The sequence below is a fragment of the Haemorhous mexicanus genome, chromosome 7, assembly GCF_027477595.1.
Source record: "Haemorhous mexicanus isolate bHaeMex1 chromosome 7, bHaeMex1.pri, whole genome shotgun sequence".
Taxonomy (NCBI): domain Eukaryota; kingdom Metazoa; phylum Chordata; class Aves; order Passeriformes; family Fringillidae; genus Haemorhous; species Haemorhous mexicanus.
This window is the reverse complement of record NC_082347.1, coordinates 31,354,452-31,368,221: the sequence shown is the minus strand read 5'-3', so window position 1 is coordinate 31,368,221 and position 13,770 is coordinate 31,354,452. Positions and strand designations below refer to the sequence as shown.

The following is a 13,770-nucleotide window of genomic DNA, read 5'->3' as shown; positions in this document are numbered from 1 at the left end:
CAAAGCGCATCTCCCTAAATCAGCACAGACCAGTTTTATAGGTGCAATAATCTGTAGCAATTGTACCACTGAGCTACATTAGCAAAGAAACACCAGAGAGTTGTCAAATGAATAAAGAAGACAGGTTCAAATAAATGTCTTTTGTTCTGAGAAATAGACAGACAGCATTAAACCATTGTGTATTGCCTCCTGATTCTCCTCTTCACTTTAATGCACTTTCCATAAGCTGTCCTTGTCAGAGGTCCTTGTCACATTCACCTATGCAAAAGGCTATTCTAAAAAACGTACACAAAGCAGTTAAAAAAAAAATAAATTAAACCAACAGGACACCTACAAACCATGCAAGCCTCCACAGCTTCAAAAAAACCCAGTTCCTTAGCAAAGTATTAGAATTTACTCAGTAGCACTGGATTATCCTGTCCTACAACTGAAAAGGCAGTTTTGCCACAAACACTGCTGCAAAGACAGAAAGGAGAAGTTTAGTGTTTACAGGCTCATGGGGGTTTCTATATTGAATGTGCTCAGCTTAAAAATGAAAAGGTTTTTCTGGCATTTTTTTGGCCTCCTTCCACTAGGCCTTCAACTCAGAAACACTTTAGATTCTTCCTAAAGCCTGGCCACACCTACATCATCAATGAAAAAACAAATCAGATTTTAAGAAAGAAAAATGCTTTATTTGATTTAAAACATCTGATGGGTTGTATTGTCCCATGTCTCCTTCCCACAAAGCTTCACAGTAGCTTTGAGTTTAAAAAGCCCAAAAGTCTCAACAATTTATACTGAAATGTCAATGCAAGAGGAAGATTTTTGCTTTGTTTGGATTTTTGATGTCCTTTCCTCCTTTCAAAACTGAGAAATCAAAATTCAGTGACATTTAAAGGCTTAAAGATGCAAAAGTTGTTTCTTTCCTTCACAACACCAGTCCATCACAAGGTTAATATGAACAGTTTGGAACTCTCTTATGGGAAAACTAATTTTCTACATTGAAATATTTTAGCTTACATGTTTGACCATCTAAAATTTCTCACTGGCAAATACTTGGTTATTAATTCCCCCCTAATTCTTTCTCTCTCCAACATCATTACTGCAATTACTTGCCCTGCAAGCTAAAAGATGCCCTCAGAGGTCTGATCACAACCCAAATATCCTAGAACACAGCTACATAGTATATCTAAAGCCCTTCCATGCCATTTCCATGGAGGACAAGTGTAACTCATTGCAAAGAAAATCTCATCCTCTTTTCCCCTTTTTTCATCAGTACATGCCATTTCAACTAAAAAATTTTCGTTTAATAAATCAGCCCAATTCCCTCTGAAGCTAAAAAGTGCTAAGGAACCACAAGTCTACTTACCAGCAAAAGCAACACCCATATAAATCAGCTAAGCTAAAGTTGTCTTTGAATGATTTGCACTAGTTTAGAAAGAGGGTTTCTAGAAAGCACACCGTAACTTTATACAAACTTCCATAGATGTTCAGAGATGGCTAAATATCTGCTCACTGCCCTGTAGAAATGTTGATCTCTAATCAGGGGGAAATGATAGCAACCTCTGTTTTCTAGTTACCAAGCATATCAGTCAGACAGGAAAAAATGGGACATGTCACTGATAAAAATATGCTCTAGAGAGAAATCCTGTGTATTTACACACAAGCAAAGAAATTCACTCCATCATTGAGGGATCAGCAGCTGTGACAAGAGGGACATCTGCTCTCTGGGAAGCCAAACAAGACATCCATGAAGAGGGCAACAGCTTTTACATAATTACTTACTTTGTGTGCCAAAAGGATAATGCTCATTGCAAACTTTTGTGTTACAGAGTAGCCCAGATTTGGGACTTCTCCTTCCTTCACATGGCTCAAAAACTTCCTTAATGTTAAGGATAACCTGCAGGCATCAATCAAGCAGTAAAGGGGCACTGAGCTTTCATAAGAGACAAACTGTCTGGACCTACCCCATTTCAGCTTCTTGTAACTTCACTTCTTATTGCCTGAAATTTAATATTAATGGCAGACCTAATTAATGAATATAGCACCAGATCACCAACTCTCAGAACCATAGTGCTGTAATCTTAAAGGATGAAGTGCACTGCACTGACTTTATAAGGGTTTATGAAGCATGTGTTATAAAAGTACCTCAACCATAAGGCTTTTATACCTTGGCACTCACTTCAATACAATCCCATAAAACCCAAGCAATCTTTAAGTGTTAAAGGTGACTTTCACTACTGTATTTATTATTGGATAATGAAAAATGACTCATACACTCATAGAAACTCAGCAATGAAATAAGAGTTTCCTGAGACTTTTGCATTGGGTCTGCATTATATGTACTGTGACCAAAGAACCCAATGGCCCTCTGAAGACATTTTAGACACTTCACACTAACCTCCCTCCAGAACTTCCTTCCCATCAGGAATTCTTTGTAATTACAAAACAATTTCTAGTCTACAGAAGCACATTGCTTGCCACAGAACTTTTCAGATGTCAATAGCTGTTTCAGTAAGGATTCAACCCCTCAGGAGGACCTGTTCCATGGACTCCTGCAGCTGTGCCAGAAACTGAGAGCTCTCTAATCCACCAAACTGGTTTGAGAAGACAGCAACATCATGTAATCTGCAATTACCCACACATGGGTTCCCCATCTTTGCAGCACTGAGACAGAATGATCAGAGTACATGATGTTGTTCATGTGACACACAGGTTCATCGTCTCTGCAAAATGTTTTGTCTTTCATAGAGGGTACATAAAAAAGAGGAACATTATCAGAAATAAAGTAATAAACTGTAACATGAAAAATTTTCTTTAACACAAAAGAGCGGTGTTTTTGAAACAAAAGTGAGCAGCGCAATGCAGCAAATGAGTACCAGCACTATCTTGCCTTCTCTGAGGAGATGCACATCAGCCTACCACACTTGTTTACAGGCAATAATCCTGGTTAATCTTTTGTTGTCTTCTATTGTCTCTTATATCCAATTATACCCAGACTAAAATTACAATTAACTGTTCAAATTGGTACAAAATTGCAAGAGGCTTTTGGCACTTCAGCCATACCTGCCATAAATTGCAATACCAAAACAAAACACTTCAGAGAGTTCCAAGCTCACACAATCCCTTCCCTGTGGAGAGGGCACTCCATTTTAATCACCACCTCCAGCACCTGTGCAAGAGCACAGATGCACCATGCAAGAAGCCCTGAGGATCAGGAGCAAATTAAGGTTAAATTGCATATAAAGTAAGAGCTCTTCAAGGAAAACCACTCTGCCATCCTCACTGGCAGGTGGGAAATGAAAATCTATCATGGCTGTAAGACTTAGACAAAACTCAGAGCTGGGAAAAGAACACAGATACTCCAAGGCTGCCATCTGAACCTGCCCACAATGCCAAATCCCAGGCTGGATCCAATTTACATGAACGGAAGTGAAATAAGCCATGATAACAGACCCAACAAAGCAGAAGAACTTATCTTTGTTTTGCTGCTGAGCAGGTCAGAACAACATGTCTCCCCTCTTTCTCTTGCCTTTTTGGCACTGGACACATGTACTTTTCACTTTTAATTACAAGGCATAGCAAGAATTCGCTTGTTAAATTTCAGGTGCCAGTGGGGATGGAAGCCATCCAAAAAGCATGTGCTTGACCTGGCAAAGAGTGACTGACTGGCAACAGCCAGCCACATGCTTGGCTGTAAAACCCTTTCATTGTCACAGCAAGGCAGCTTTTATCCAAGGTTACTCCAGCCCATTATATTCTTGTTACAGCTGCACATTCTCCAGCTCCCCACAGATTGTGGGAGCAAAGTCCTCTGCCACGGTATCCCCACCTGCCTGAGGCCACTGCAGTGCTGTCCAGCTAGTCTGCCAAAGGCTTTTCTGTGTCACAGCACGTTCATGCAGAGTTCTGCTCCACAACTGCCAAATGGGTTACAAGCATCACCGCTGGATTTGTACATCCAGTTCGACCGGCACTTCTACAAATGGGCCTGGACCAGAAGTAGAAGAAACCTCCACTGGTGATCTAAGGCACCAACCAGTGCTTCCACACAAATACAAAGCTTCTGAGCTATACTATTATATTGCCCCTATAAATATATAGAGTGTGGTACTTCTGCATAGCATAGCTCTGCATGGTGCCTTTTTACTCTTCTGGACTCTACACAGGAAAGCCCCAGTCGTTACAATATCTGTCACATTGCTTTGTGGTCACCACTTTTTCTCTGGTGACAGGGAACAGCTCTAATCCCAAACTGTCTTCACAGAAAGAGAAAAGCAGCATTCACTGTTATAATTATATGTTATTTGAGTAAATGCATGGTTGTGCTATTCTCCATACAACTACAAAGTAATTTTCACCATTATGGTAACTTCCCATGTAAGCAGAAATAGCTACAGAAAATAATGTTATCAGTAAGGAGAGGCTGTGTGCACCACAGCTGCTGGAACTGAGAACACCATTTATACAAAAACACTCCTCTGATTATAGGTCTCACTTGGGAGAACACTTTACATGTGGGTATGAGTTTACTCACAGTAGTTGCCCCATTATTGAAAACAAAAAGATGTGCATGGATAGTTACTCATGGGGTAAACTTTTGCAGCCTGTATTCGGCAATCTATTTCATTTGAGGACAGTAGAGTGTTTCATGACTCTATAGAAAAATAAAAATCGTGTTATGTATCTCCCTTGAGGCCATTAAATCTGAATACAATTTTAAATGCATCATTGCTTCTCCTATGCTTACCCACTTTATTTTTCTGCTGTTTTAGTCAGATTGCAGAGTGAACATAGACAACAGTCAGCTTTATCACTGTTCACATCCAGATGCTTATAATCTATCTCAATTTCCTTACTTGGCATCTATTATTCATGTCCTTCACTGTCCCTAATGTACTTCTCTTCCTAACATCTCCCCACTGGAGGAAGCTAAGATGATAGGAGAAGGTCTATCCAATTTCTGGATGCAAGGCTGAGGCCCAAGTTACAAAACACTATGGCACTGCAGAGCTCAGCTTGGAGCTGAGGGCTACCATGCAATCCACTGAGGTTACAAGCTCTGTATGCTAACTTGGGTGCCAAAGATTCAGGTGCTAGATATGGGAAGGGTCAGGACCTCGGTAGAGGATTCCCAACCAGCACCTCACTGGCTTTAATATTTTCCATTACATTTGATAATTAGCTCCCAATGTAGCAGTCCTTGCAGGTTTATGGCAGTAATCTTGTCTGAGCAGGGGAGTGGCTGCCCCAGTGACTGAACCAGGGCTTCTACAACCTATTCCAACAGGGTCACTGGTACTTCACAGCCCAGGGAAAATCATCCTTTCTGTACCCCTTCATGTACGTATGTGAGCTCTGGTCACTGTAGGGTTCTGAAGAACCAGTGTAAGAGGAAACAGAACTAGAAGAGGGGATGGGAGTTTTATCTCCACCACAACTCTGAAACTTTGGTTTTAGAACTGATTGGCAAATCAGAAAATTACCAAGCTCACTCCATTTTTCCACGTGTTTCCAAGTCCTGAGCACTGCATTCTTTGTGTGCATCCCATTGCCTCAGTCTCTGAGCACACCTGCTCCAGGAGTTTTGCTGCTTTCTTGCAGGCATTTTTAAGGATCATGTTGCTCTACCATAGGAAGGTTCCAAGGGAGGAAAATTATGAGCTTGTTTTGTCAGCAACAGAGAATTAAAATATTAGAGGGCTCACTGTAAAGGGCAGAACCAATCTCTCCTCAGAGATAGAAGGACTGGTTTAAGAGTTGATTGCCTAGATTTACAGGAAAACAACAGCCTGAGTGTTCCCTAACTGCATGTGTGGACCACTTAGAAAACCCCTGTCACTACTTTTGGAGTCCAGCAACATCTGTCTGTATACAATGAAAAAAAGGCATCTTAGAACCAAGAGGGTGAAGGGCAATGAACTCCCGCTAATGAACACAGAAGCCTCAAACACTCCACAACACAATGAAATAACTCTCTAAGATCTAGCCCTGCCAAACTCCATGCTGAAGAAACTGATTTTAACAGTCACAGAAGTGTTTCCAGGTTTCCCAGTGCTGCTTGAGATAAAATATTTTACACAGAATTGATAACACCAGAGCTGACATTACAGTTACACTGTAAGAGGCAGATGTGTGTATGCACCACAAACTGAGACTGTGGCCAGCACGTGCCCTGCAGACTCTGCTAATCTAGGCTATTAAAATGAGAATTCACTCAGTAATGCTGAGCTTCTCTATTCTTCACTTTATCAAAGAATGAAATAAAAAGATATCTTGCCACTTATTATTGGGTTTGGGATTGGCAGGGGGTGGGGGGAAGGATTTTCCTCAAAGAGATAAATAAATCTTGGTGAACCAGCTCTTATCACTAAAGATCAAGGTCAGACCATCATATGGTCTTCAAAAGGACCCACCTGCCCCTTTTCCAAGAGCTGCTCTCCACCCATTCTATTATTTTCCCCTCCTTTTTAATAACAGGATATAGTGACTCACTGTTACTGATTGATTATCCTGCTGTCTGAGAAGCACCATGCCCCTCCTCGTTAATTCAAAACTACCGTATTTTTCATACTTCATAAATTAATATATTATTGGAGCTGCAGCAGTAAATGAGGGCCATGTTTCAGAGTGTGGTAAGGAGAATGGAGAAAGAAAAAAAGTCTCATAGAATTGCCCTCTACCAGAACCTGCAGCTGTGTTCACACTGCTGATAGGCCACGTGGTTAATACAGGCAGCTCTGTACAAGGTGCTGCCTCCTGACAGACCCTCTCCTCCCTCTAACCAAGGCAAGGCACTCTGAAAGCTCACACAGGTCCACTCTGTCCACTTCATGAAAGCAATGCTCATGCTAGGTGACAAAATTGAAGCTTTATTTCATAACTCCCAGTCTGTCCTTAACACCCCCTGTCTAAATTGGAGCAAACTATCTCAGTTTTTCTGACAGCCAGTACTGGGAACTCTACATCTGAATGTGGATGGGACCTCTGCAGTTTTATCCTGTTCCTTGTCTTTTTGACCTTGTGAGCTAAGTCTCCATGACTGGAGCAATACAAGGTGAAGCAAGCAGAGAGTGCAAAAGGAGAGAGGGACTGAATTTTAGGAAGGCAGACAAAGCAGCCCTGTCACAGACATGCACCAGGATGCTGCCAAGCTTATCACTCTTACCTGGTAACTCTCCTTTTGCTCCAAAAATTGTTTGAAATTTGGAATATAGAGATACCAAGGTGCATAACACAGATGAATAATGGTACACAAAGAGAACCCTAACTCAAGTTTTGTGATATGTGAACTTCTTTTCCTTCACAAACACTGAAAGGATGGATTTCACTGTTTCTATATATACCTATTTTCTAACCCTCTTCCCTTCAGCCCCATTAAATAATGCCATATGGGAGTATTTTGTTAATTATCTCAGTTGCATTTATTTTTAGAAACAGCTGATGAACAGTGTGTGTGGTTCAGTGGGTCGGGGGATTTTTTTTTTTCTGTTTTTAAATGTATCTGCTTCTTCAGAGAACTAATTGAAAAAAACACCAGGAATCCCCAGTTTTCACATTCATGAATTCCAAAAAACAGCCTTCCCTGGAGGGCAACAATCACATTGCCCCTGTTTAAGAAAGGGGAAAACTTTCACTGGGGGTCTCTCATAATTTTGAGTTCCAATTCTGTGTTGTCTCTGATGGAAAACGGTCATCTCCCAGACCACAGGTGTTGCACAACCTCTGTTTTTTTCTATGATTTATGCAAAGCCAGAAATGGCAAAGTTAAAACCTGAAAGCAAACAAACTTTGTTCTTCCTTTAAGGACATGATCATACAGGTCAAGTCAGGTTCCAGTGGGGCATCTGGCATGCCAGGCCCCACAGTCCCTCACTGCAGAAGGGCAGAAAACTCTCACAAGAGCATCTTCAAGACAAAGATTCACAAGGAGGCACAATTTCCAAATATATAATAATGATTTTTAAGAAAAACCAAAACACACACACACAAAAGATACAACAGAAAAAAACCCCAAACAACTACTAAAGCACCAACTTGGACATGTTGAAAAAGATTTAAAAGTATTTATGCCTTTATATCTCAATGTTTTCAAGGCATTGATCTTGAACCATGTTCAAAACACTAATAAACCAAGTCCTCCAGCATCACAAAACTATATATCTTAGGTAGGAAAGGTCAGAGAAACCTACTTTGAAAATGGCTGAACTTACTCTGACTTTGCTGAATTCAAAATAGAAAACAGAAAACCCTTCAAAACAAGAAATTCCTAAAGTCCTCTTCCTGAAGTACTTCCAAATGTCTGTATTTCAGGATTTCTTTCACACAGTCGCAGGTCACAATTCTGCAAACATTTACAGAAATGATCTCTTTTCTCAGGTGCCAAATTCAAGCTGAATTAATTGGACAAGTAGAAAGAATCCCATGTACAACAGCTCACAAGACTGCACCTTGTAAATAAAACACAGCATGTTACACATCCTCTCACTCTTCCATAGATGTTGTGGGTGACCTTGAGGAAATCATCTTCACAATGCCAGTAAGTGAAGAAAAATATTACTTCTTCATTCACATTTTATTCCTCTATTTAAATTTTCAGTTCTGGAGGCAGAGTGTGACTGTCCCTGAAGTGTGTTTACAAGATGGATACGCTGAGGTGTTACCCCCCCCCTCACAGCCACATTTGTACAACCCACTGGAGTGGGCAAACCTGAGCTCAGCTAAGCCAGGCACTGTGTTTCACAGCTTTCCTCTCTGCCCACAGCAACCCTGGACTGAGTGACATGGATTTTGGAACTCTGAGAAAAACAGGATCATACACAGCTCAACAGGTCCAAAGAAGGGTTCACACAGAGAATTTTACAGCAGCATTTGCAGGTCAGGTAATTTAGTCCCTGTTAATGGCAGCTGCAAAACCAAGAGCTATTTAGTGACTGTATTCCATTAGGCTGAAGGGAAAGATTAGGGATAAAAGACAGTAGAAAGAGCTTCTTCCATCACTCCTGCCCTGTGGCTCTAACTCAGCCCCACTGCTTTTCAGTTATAAATATGTTCTCAAGATCACATCACCAAGTGCCAGTTTGCAGCACAGACCCTTGATCACGGTGTCAGCACAATGAGGAAAAAGGGTCCAAGGAAACCTTCCATCTTCCTAAAGCCCAAATGGCTTTAGGATATTCCAGAGCTCAGTTCCTCATCAATAGCTTGGGATGCAGTCCAAGAAAAAAGCAGCAAATGATTAATGGGAGCTGTGTCTAAGCATGGCAGCTCAGCTCAGGTTGGGCTAGCAAGCCTCAGGTACATGCTGGAATCTCTGCCTCATCAACCTATCACACATTTGATGAGTAAGGAGAAAATAAAATGCTATAGAATTCCCTTTGGGAGCATGTGAACTAAGAAATGAAGGCAAAACCAAAATAAGTTTGAATCATAGTTCTGCCCTGAGGCTCCAATCACAGCTGAGGAATTCCCTTTGGAGATCCAGAAGGCCAGGACATGTTTTGCTCTCAGTGACTCTCCAAGTGAGCAAGAAGAAATGAAGGGGAGGTCAAAGTGACTTGTGCTCGTTTTGGGATCTCCAGTTTCTCTAAAGGAACGTGTCACTCCCAAGATTCTAGCTAGTCACCAGTCAGGTAAATGCATTCCTCTGCAATTACAGTATTACAGACAATTAATTTCTTCCTTCATTAACATGAACAGCAACACAATATTGCTCTCTGCCAGCTCATAAACAGTTGCTGCATTTCAGCCCCAAGAAACTGCACAGACACAAACAAATCTAATTAGATTTATCTTTCAGAAATTCTTACTCTCTAAATAACTCTGAACATTTCTTCTGACAGGCCAAGTTCAGAGGCATGGTGCAGCATGACTTTGGCTTTTACAGCTTCAGTGATTTGTGCTGCCCTCCATTTTGATTCTGTGACAACTAAGAAACTAGTCTGAAAAATCATTTTCCCAAAGCTCTTTAACTGAGCACCGTAACTTTATTTCTGCTTTATTCTGTTTGCAGCTACTGTTCAAACAGCTTAGCTGGAAGGTCTTCCTTTAATAAAACCTAAAATGCTTCAATTCTGGTATAAGGGAAAAATAGGGGGAGTCCTCATTTCATTCACTGCACCTGGGTGATGCTTCTGTTCAGACAGTCAGCTTAAAAGGCTACAGACCTTTTAATTCTTCAAGTCATCAGCTGCAACAATGATTGTAATAGCTCAGGGAAAAGCTAAAAAACAACTGCAGCCAACTGAATTGAAAAGCAAATTCATGAAGGTAGTTCTAAGACATCAGAACTGTCACCTCAGATCTTAAATGCAATCAGGGCCTCCAGTTTATCCACACCTTATCTGAGCAATACTCTATACAGGAAAATGGGGTTGATTTGTCAGAGTTGTTATTCTCTTCCTATTTCCTCTCTTTCTTTTGCATTCTTTTTAACTCCATCGTCTCCACCTCCACAGTACTCCCAAGGGTAGAGATAAAAGTTTCTTAGTGAGAACTGGGTTTTCAACTAAACAACATCTTCACCAAGAATAAGCACTCTTTACAGAGTATTTCATAGGAAAAAGTAATACCTAAAATCTGTGGCTCAACAATTCCTTGAGATTCAAAGTGGCACCTCTGTGCCTGAAAGGAGCAGTGCTTCAGATATCTGGGACTTCATCTCTCATCTTCTTTCTGCACCCTTTTGGAAGGGCTTTACGTCCGTCTGTGAGGCATCAATTGTAAAATGAACCCTGTTATTAACAACCAAGAAGAAAGCAAATGTTCTCACAATAGGGGATCTTACCCAGCAGACCAACTCATGTTAGAAAATATGGAATGACAGCACTTCAGCTCCAAGCAGTGACATTTTGAAATGCAGCCAGTAAAGCAAAGAATCACAAGCCTAACTTTTTGCGGAAATTATTCAATTTTCTAACAGAATTTTTTCAGCAACCATAAAGAAGGAAGAGAATTGGGATAACAAGAAACTGGAAATTTAAAAAGTCAAGAGAAATGTTCCCATTAAAATAGAAGAGATTTTTCCCTTAGTGTTTTGGAAGAAATAAACACTTTTAATTCCCAGACCACTGTGAAAATCTGCCTCTAGTAAAATGTACTAACACCCAAAACACAGCTTTAAATTAAAGGTCAGCAGGGAACTGAGATCTCTGCCCAGTAGAGAGTAAGCAGCTTTTTGTCATATCCCCAAAGACAGACAACAGGCTACAGGGTAGAAAAGCCAAAGCTAAGCATTTTGCTAATTTCAGCTTTTCAGAGCACTCAAATATCTGCTTTTTTAAATCCCACTGATCTCTAAGTAAGGGATACTGGCTTCACATGTGGTACTTCTCTCAGGCCAGCACCTGGGTGGGCAGGTGCACTGAAGGGGAAGATGTGCCCTGGAACACACTTTGCCCATTGGAGCATCTTCATGGGTTTGAAGTGTCAACACTGCAGGGACTTGGCTTCTCACCAGAACCCAAAACAGGAACTCTCAAAAAGCCAGTCCCCAGGACTTCAGAGCTGACTGCTAAGGGCAAAGATCACCTCGAATTTCACAGCAGTAAGAAGAGCTCAATGCAGGTTTTCCTGATCCAAACACAAGTGCCTATTGTGCAAGTGAGAGGAGCAACAGCCCAGCCACCTGCAGGAGAGCAGACCCAAGTCTGGCAGTTTCAGCTCCCAGCAGCAGAGGCTTTCCATACACTCACAAAGCCTTGTGAAACCCTGAAGTCGTTACTTCTCAGGGGAAGGGAACTAGCAGTGTGACAGCTCCATGGGAAGATGAAGCAGTCCTGGCTCACTGCAGGGAGTGTTTTGGCTACCATGCAGCCAGAGTCTGCACATTCACAGTGGGCTGCAGAATGCATGGCACTTCCCTTATGTCAGCACACAAGGTGGCCTCAGATCACCAAGCTGGCCCTGACCACTAGGAATGATACCTCTCAGGTATCACAGCTGGGAAAAAGAATTCCCAGCAGCTTCCTTTTGTATGTGCGTATTATTATATTGATTGAATACAGCTGCAAATGTCAAACTGCACAAGGGCAAAGTGCATTTTCCAAGTACCTTCTGTGATTTCTAGGAAATGAATATGCCCCATCTTGGCCCCAAGAGCAGCCATCAGCAGGTTGGGGAGCACCTGGAGCAGGCAGGAGCTCTGGGAGTCAGATCTGCACCACAGCCAAAGCCAATTCAGCTCAGTCTTTGCTTTCTGCCTCGGTTAACTCTGTGCATGAGGAGGGTGGGGTGGATATCACTCAGCAGCAACATGTAAAAGCCAGAAACAGCTACAGACTAAATCTGACCTCCAAGAAATAAAGCACAGGTTGCCAAAAAAATTAAAATATTCCCACCAAAGTTTTTTAAAAAAAGAAATCAGAAACAAAAGGCTTTTATTTTAAAAGAAGAAAGAAAAATGCCAGCTTTTAAATCCCTGTGCCTCATAACTGAGCCCAGGGTTATGCCACAATTCAGGTAAATGATGTTTATATAACTGGCATTTGGCTGAACACAATTCCTATTTAACAGCTGAAAAGAGGCATTTTGGGTCTTCAAAGAAATCTGACAGGTAATTCCCACTGTAGTTCTGCAGGGTAGCTGAGCAGTAATTATCCTTCTCACTAGTAAATCAATTAGGAATGAATGTATGGAAAGCTTTTCTCCTCCTCCAAGTAAGCGCTAATCCTCTGAGCACTAATGAGCAGACAGGGCCAGCAGCAATGTGCAAACCCATCAGAAATCGACAGGGGCTACCTGGCAGGCAGGCTCCAACCAGTGCCTGGCAGTGAGTGCCTCAGGAGAAAACTCCTTGCCTGGAGAGGTCTGCATGGCTCATGTGTGACACAGGCTCCGTGCATGTGTTACTGCCGGTCCCTCCCTCCCACTTACTGCCTCAAGCAAAGACCCCTTCTGCAGCTCACAAGAGACCCCTGCATCATGCTCAACAAGGCAGCACTTCTGCTGCTGGAGGTGAACTACAAGGGACCACGGCTTTTTCTACTGGGATCCACCTACTGCTTTGTGATTCAGTATTGGCAGCTGTCCTCAGGAGCTCAGCAAAACCATTCTGCTTACTCCCCATGCCACAGGAATAATATTCACCCAGAGAGACTGGGAGAAGACTACAACCCTAGTGCAGTTTTTGCAGTGCATAACCTCAAGAATCTGTAAGAGGAGTGGGTGGACAACAAACCGACACCTGAATTTGAAAAATTTCAGATGTTCTGGTCCAGTGACACCTTGTTCAGACATTTCTCAAGTGCTACATGAATGTCTGGAATTGCTTTGATGGTTAAGAAGGCAGAGTTCAGTCACAGCAGCTGTTTAAGCACGCACAGAAACAGTGCTCATATATTTAGCAGAGGTAGCAAGAATGGAAGAAAGTTGTTCCCACAGCAGCCAGCACTGAAGCTAGTTTCCTTTGAGTTTTCCTTACAGCTTGACTCTACATTTCATAAGATTTTTCAGAAAGTATGAGAAGGGCACAAATAGGTCTGAAAATCATTTCCTTGAGACAGAAAACCAAAAAATTTCTTTTAAATTTCTAATCTCAAATAAATAAACAGCAGGTAAAGATAGGCCTATATGCCACTATAGGATGAAATGTGGGTGGTTTTAATTAAAAAAAAAAAAAAAAGACTCCTAATCTGTAAAGCTCAGTAGCCTGAGAAATTGCTAGAAGATAATAATATATCCTTGCACTGTGATTTGTGAGGGAGTCTTTACACCAGTGACGTAGGATTTGTAACTGAGCATATTGCCTGTGCTTTTGGGTGGGCAGAGTTGCTTTGGAAACAGAATGAA

At 41.6% G+C, this 13,770-nt stretch overlaps 1 protein-coding gene across 1 annotated transcript in view; it reads right to left on the bottom strand.

Moving 5' to 3' along the window:
* Positions 1 to 13,770, bottom strand: part of SORCS3 (sortilin related VPS10 domain containing receptor 3) — a 180,275-nt gene that overhangs the window by 123,592 nt on the left and 42,913 nt on the right. The gene's annotated exons all lie outside the window — the stretch shown is intronic.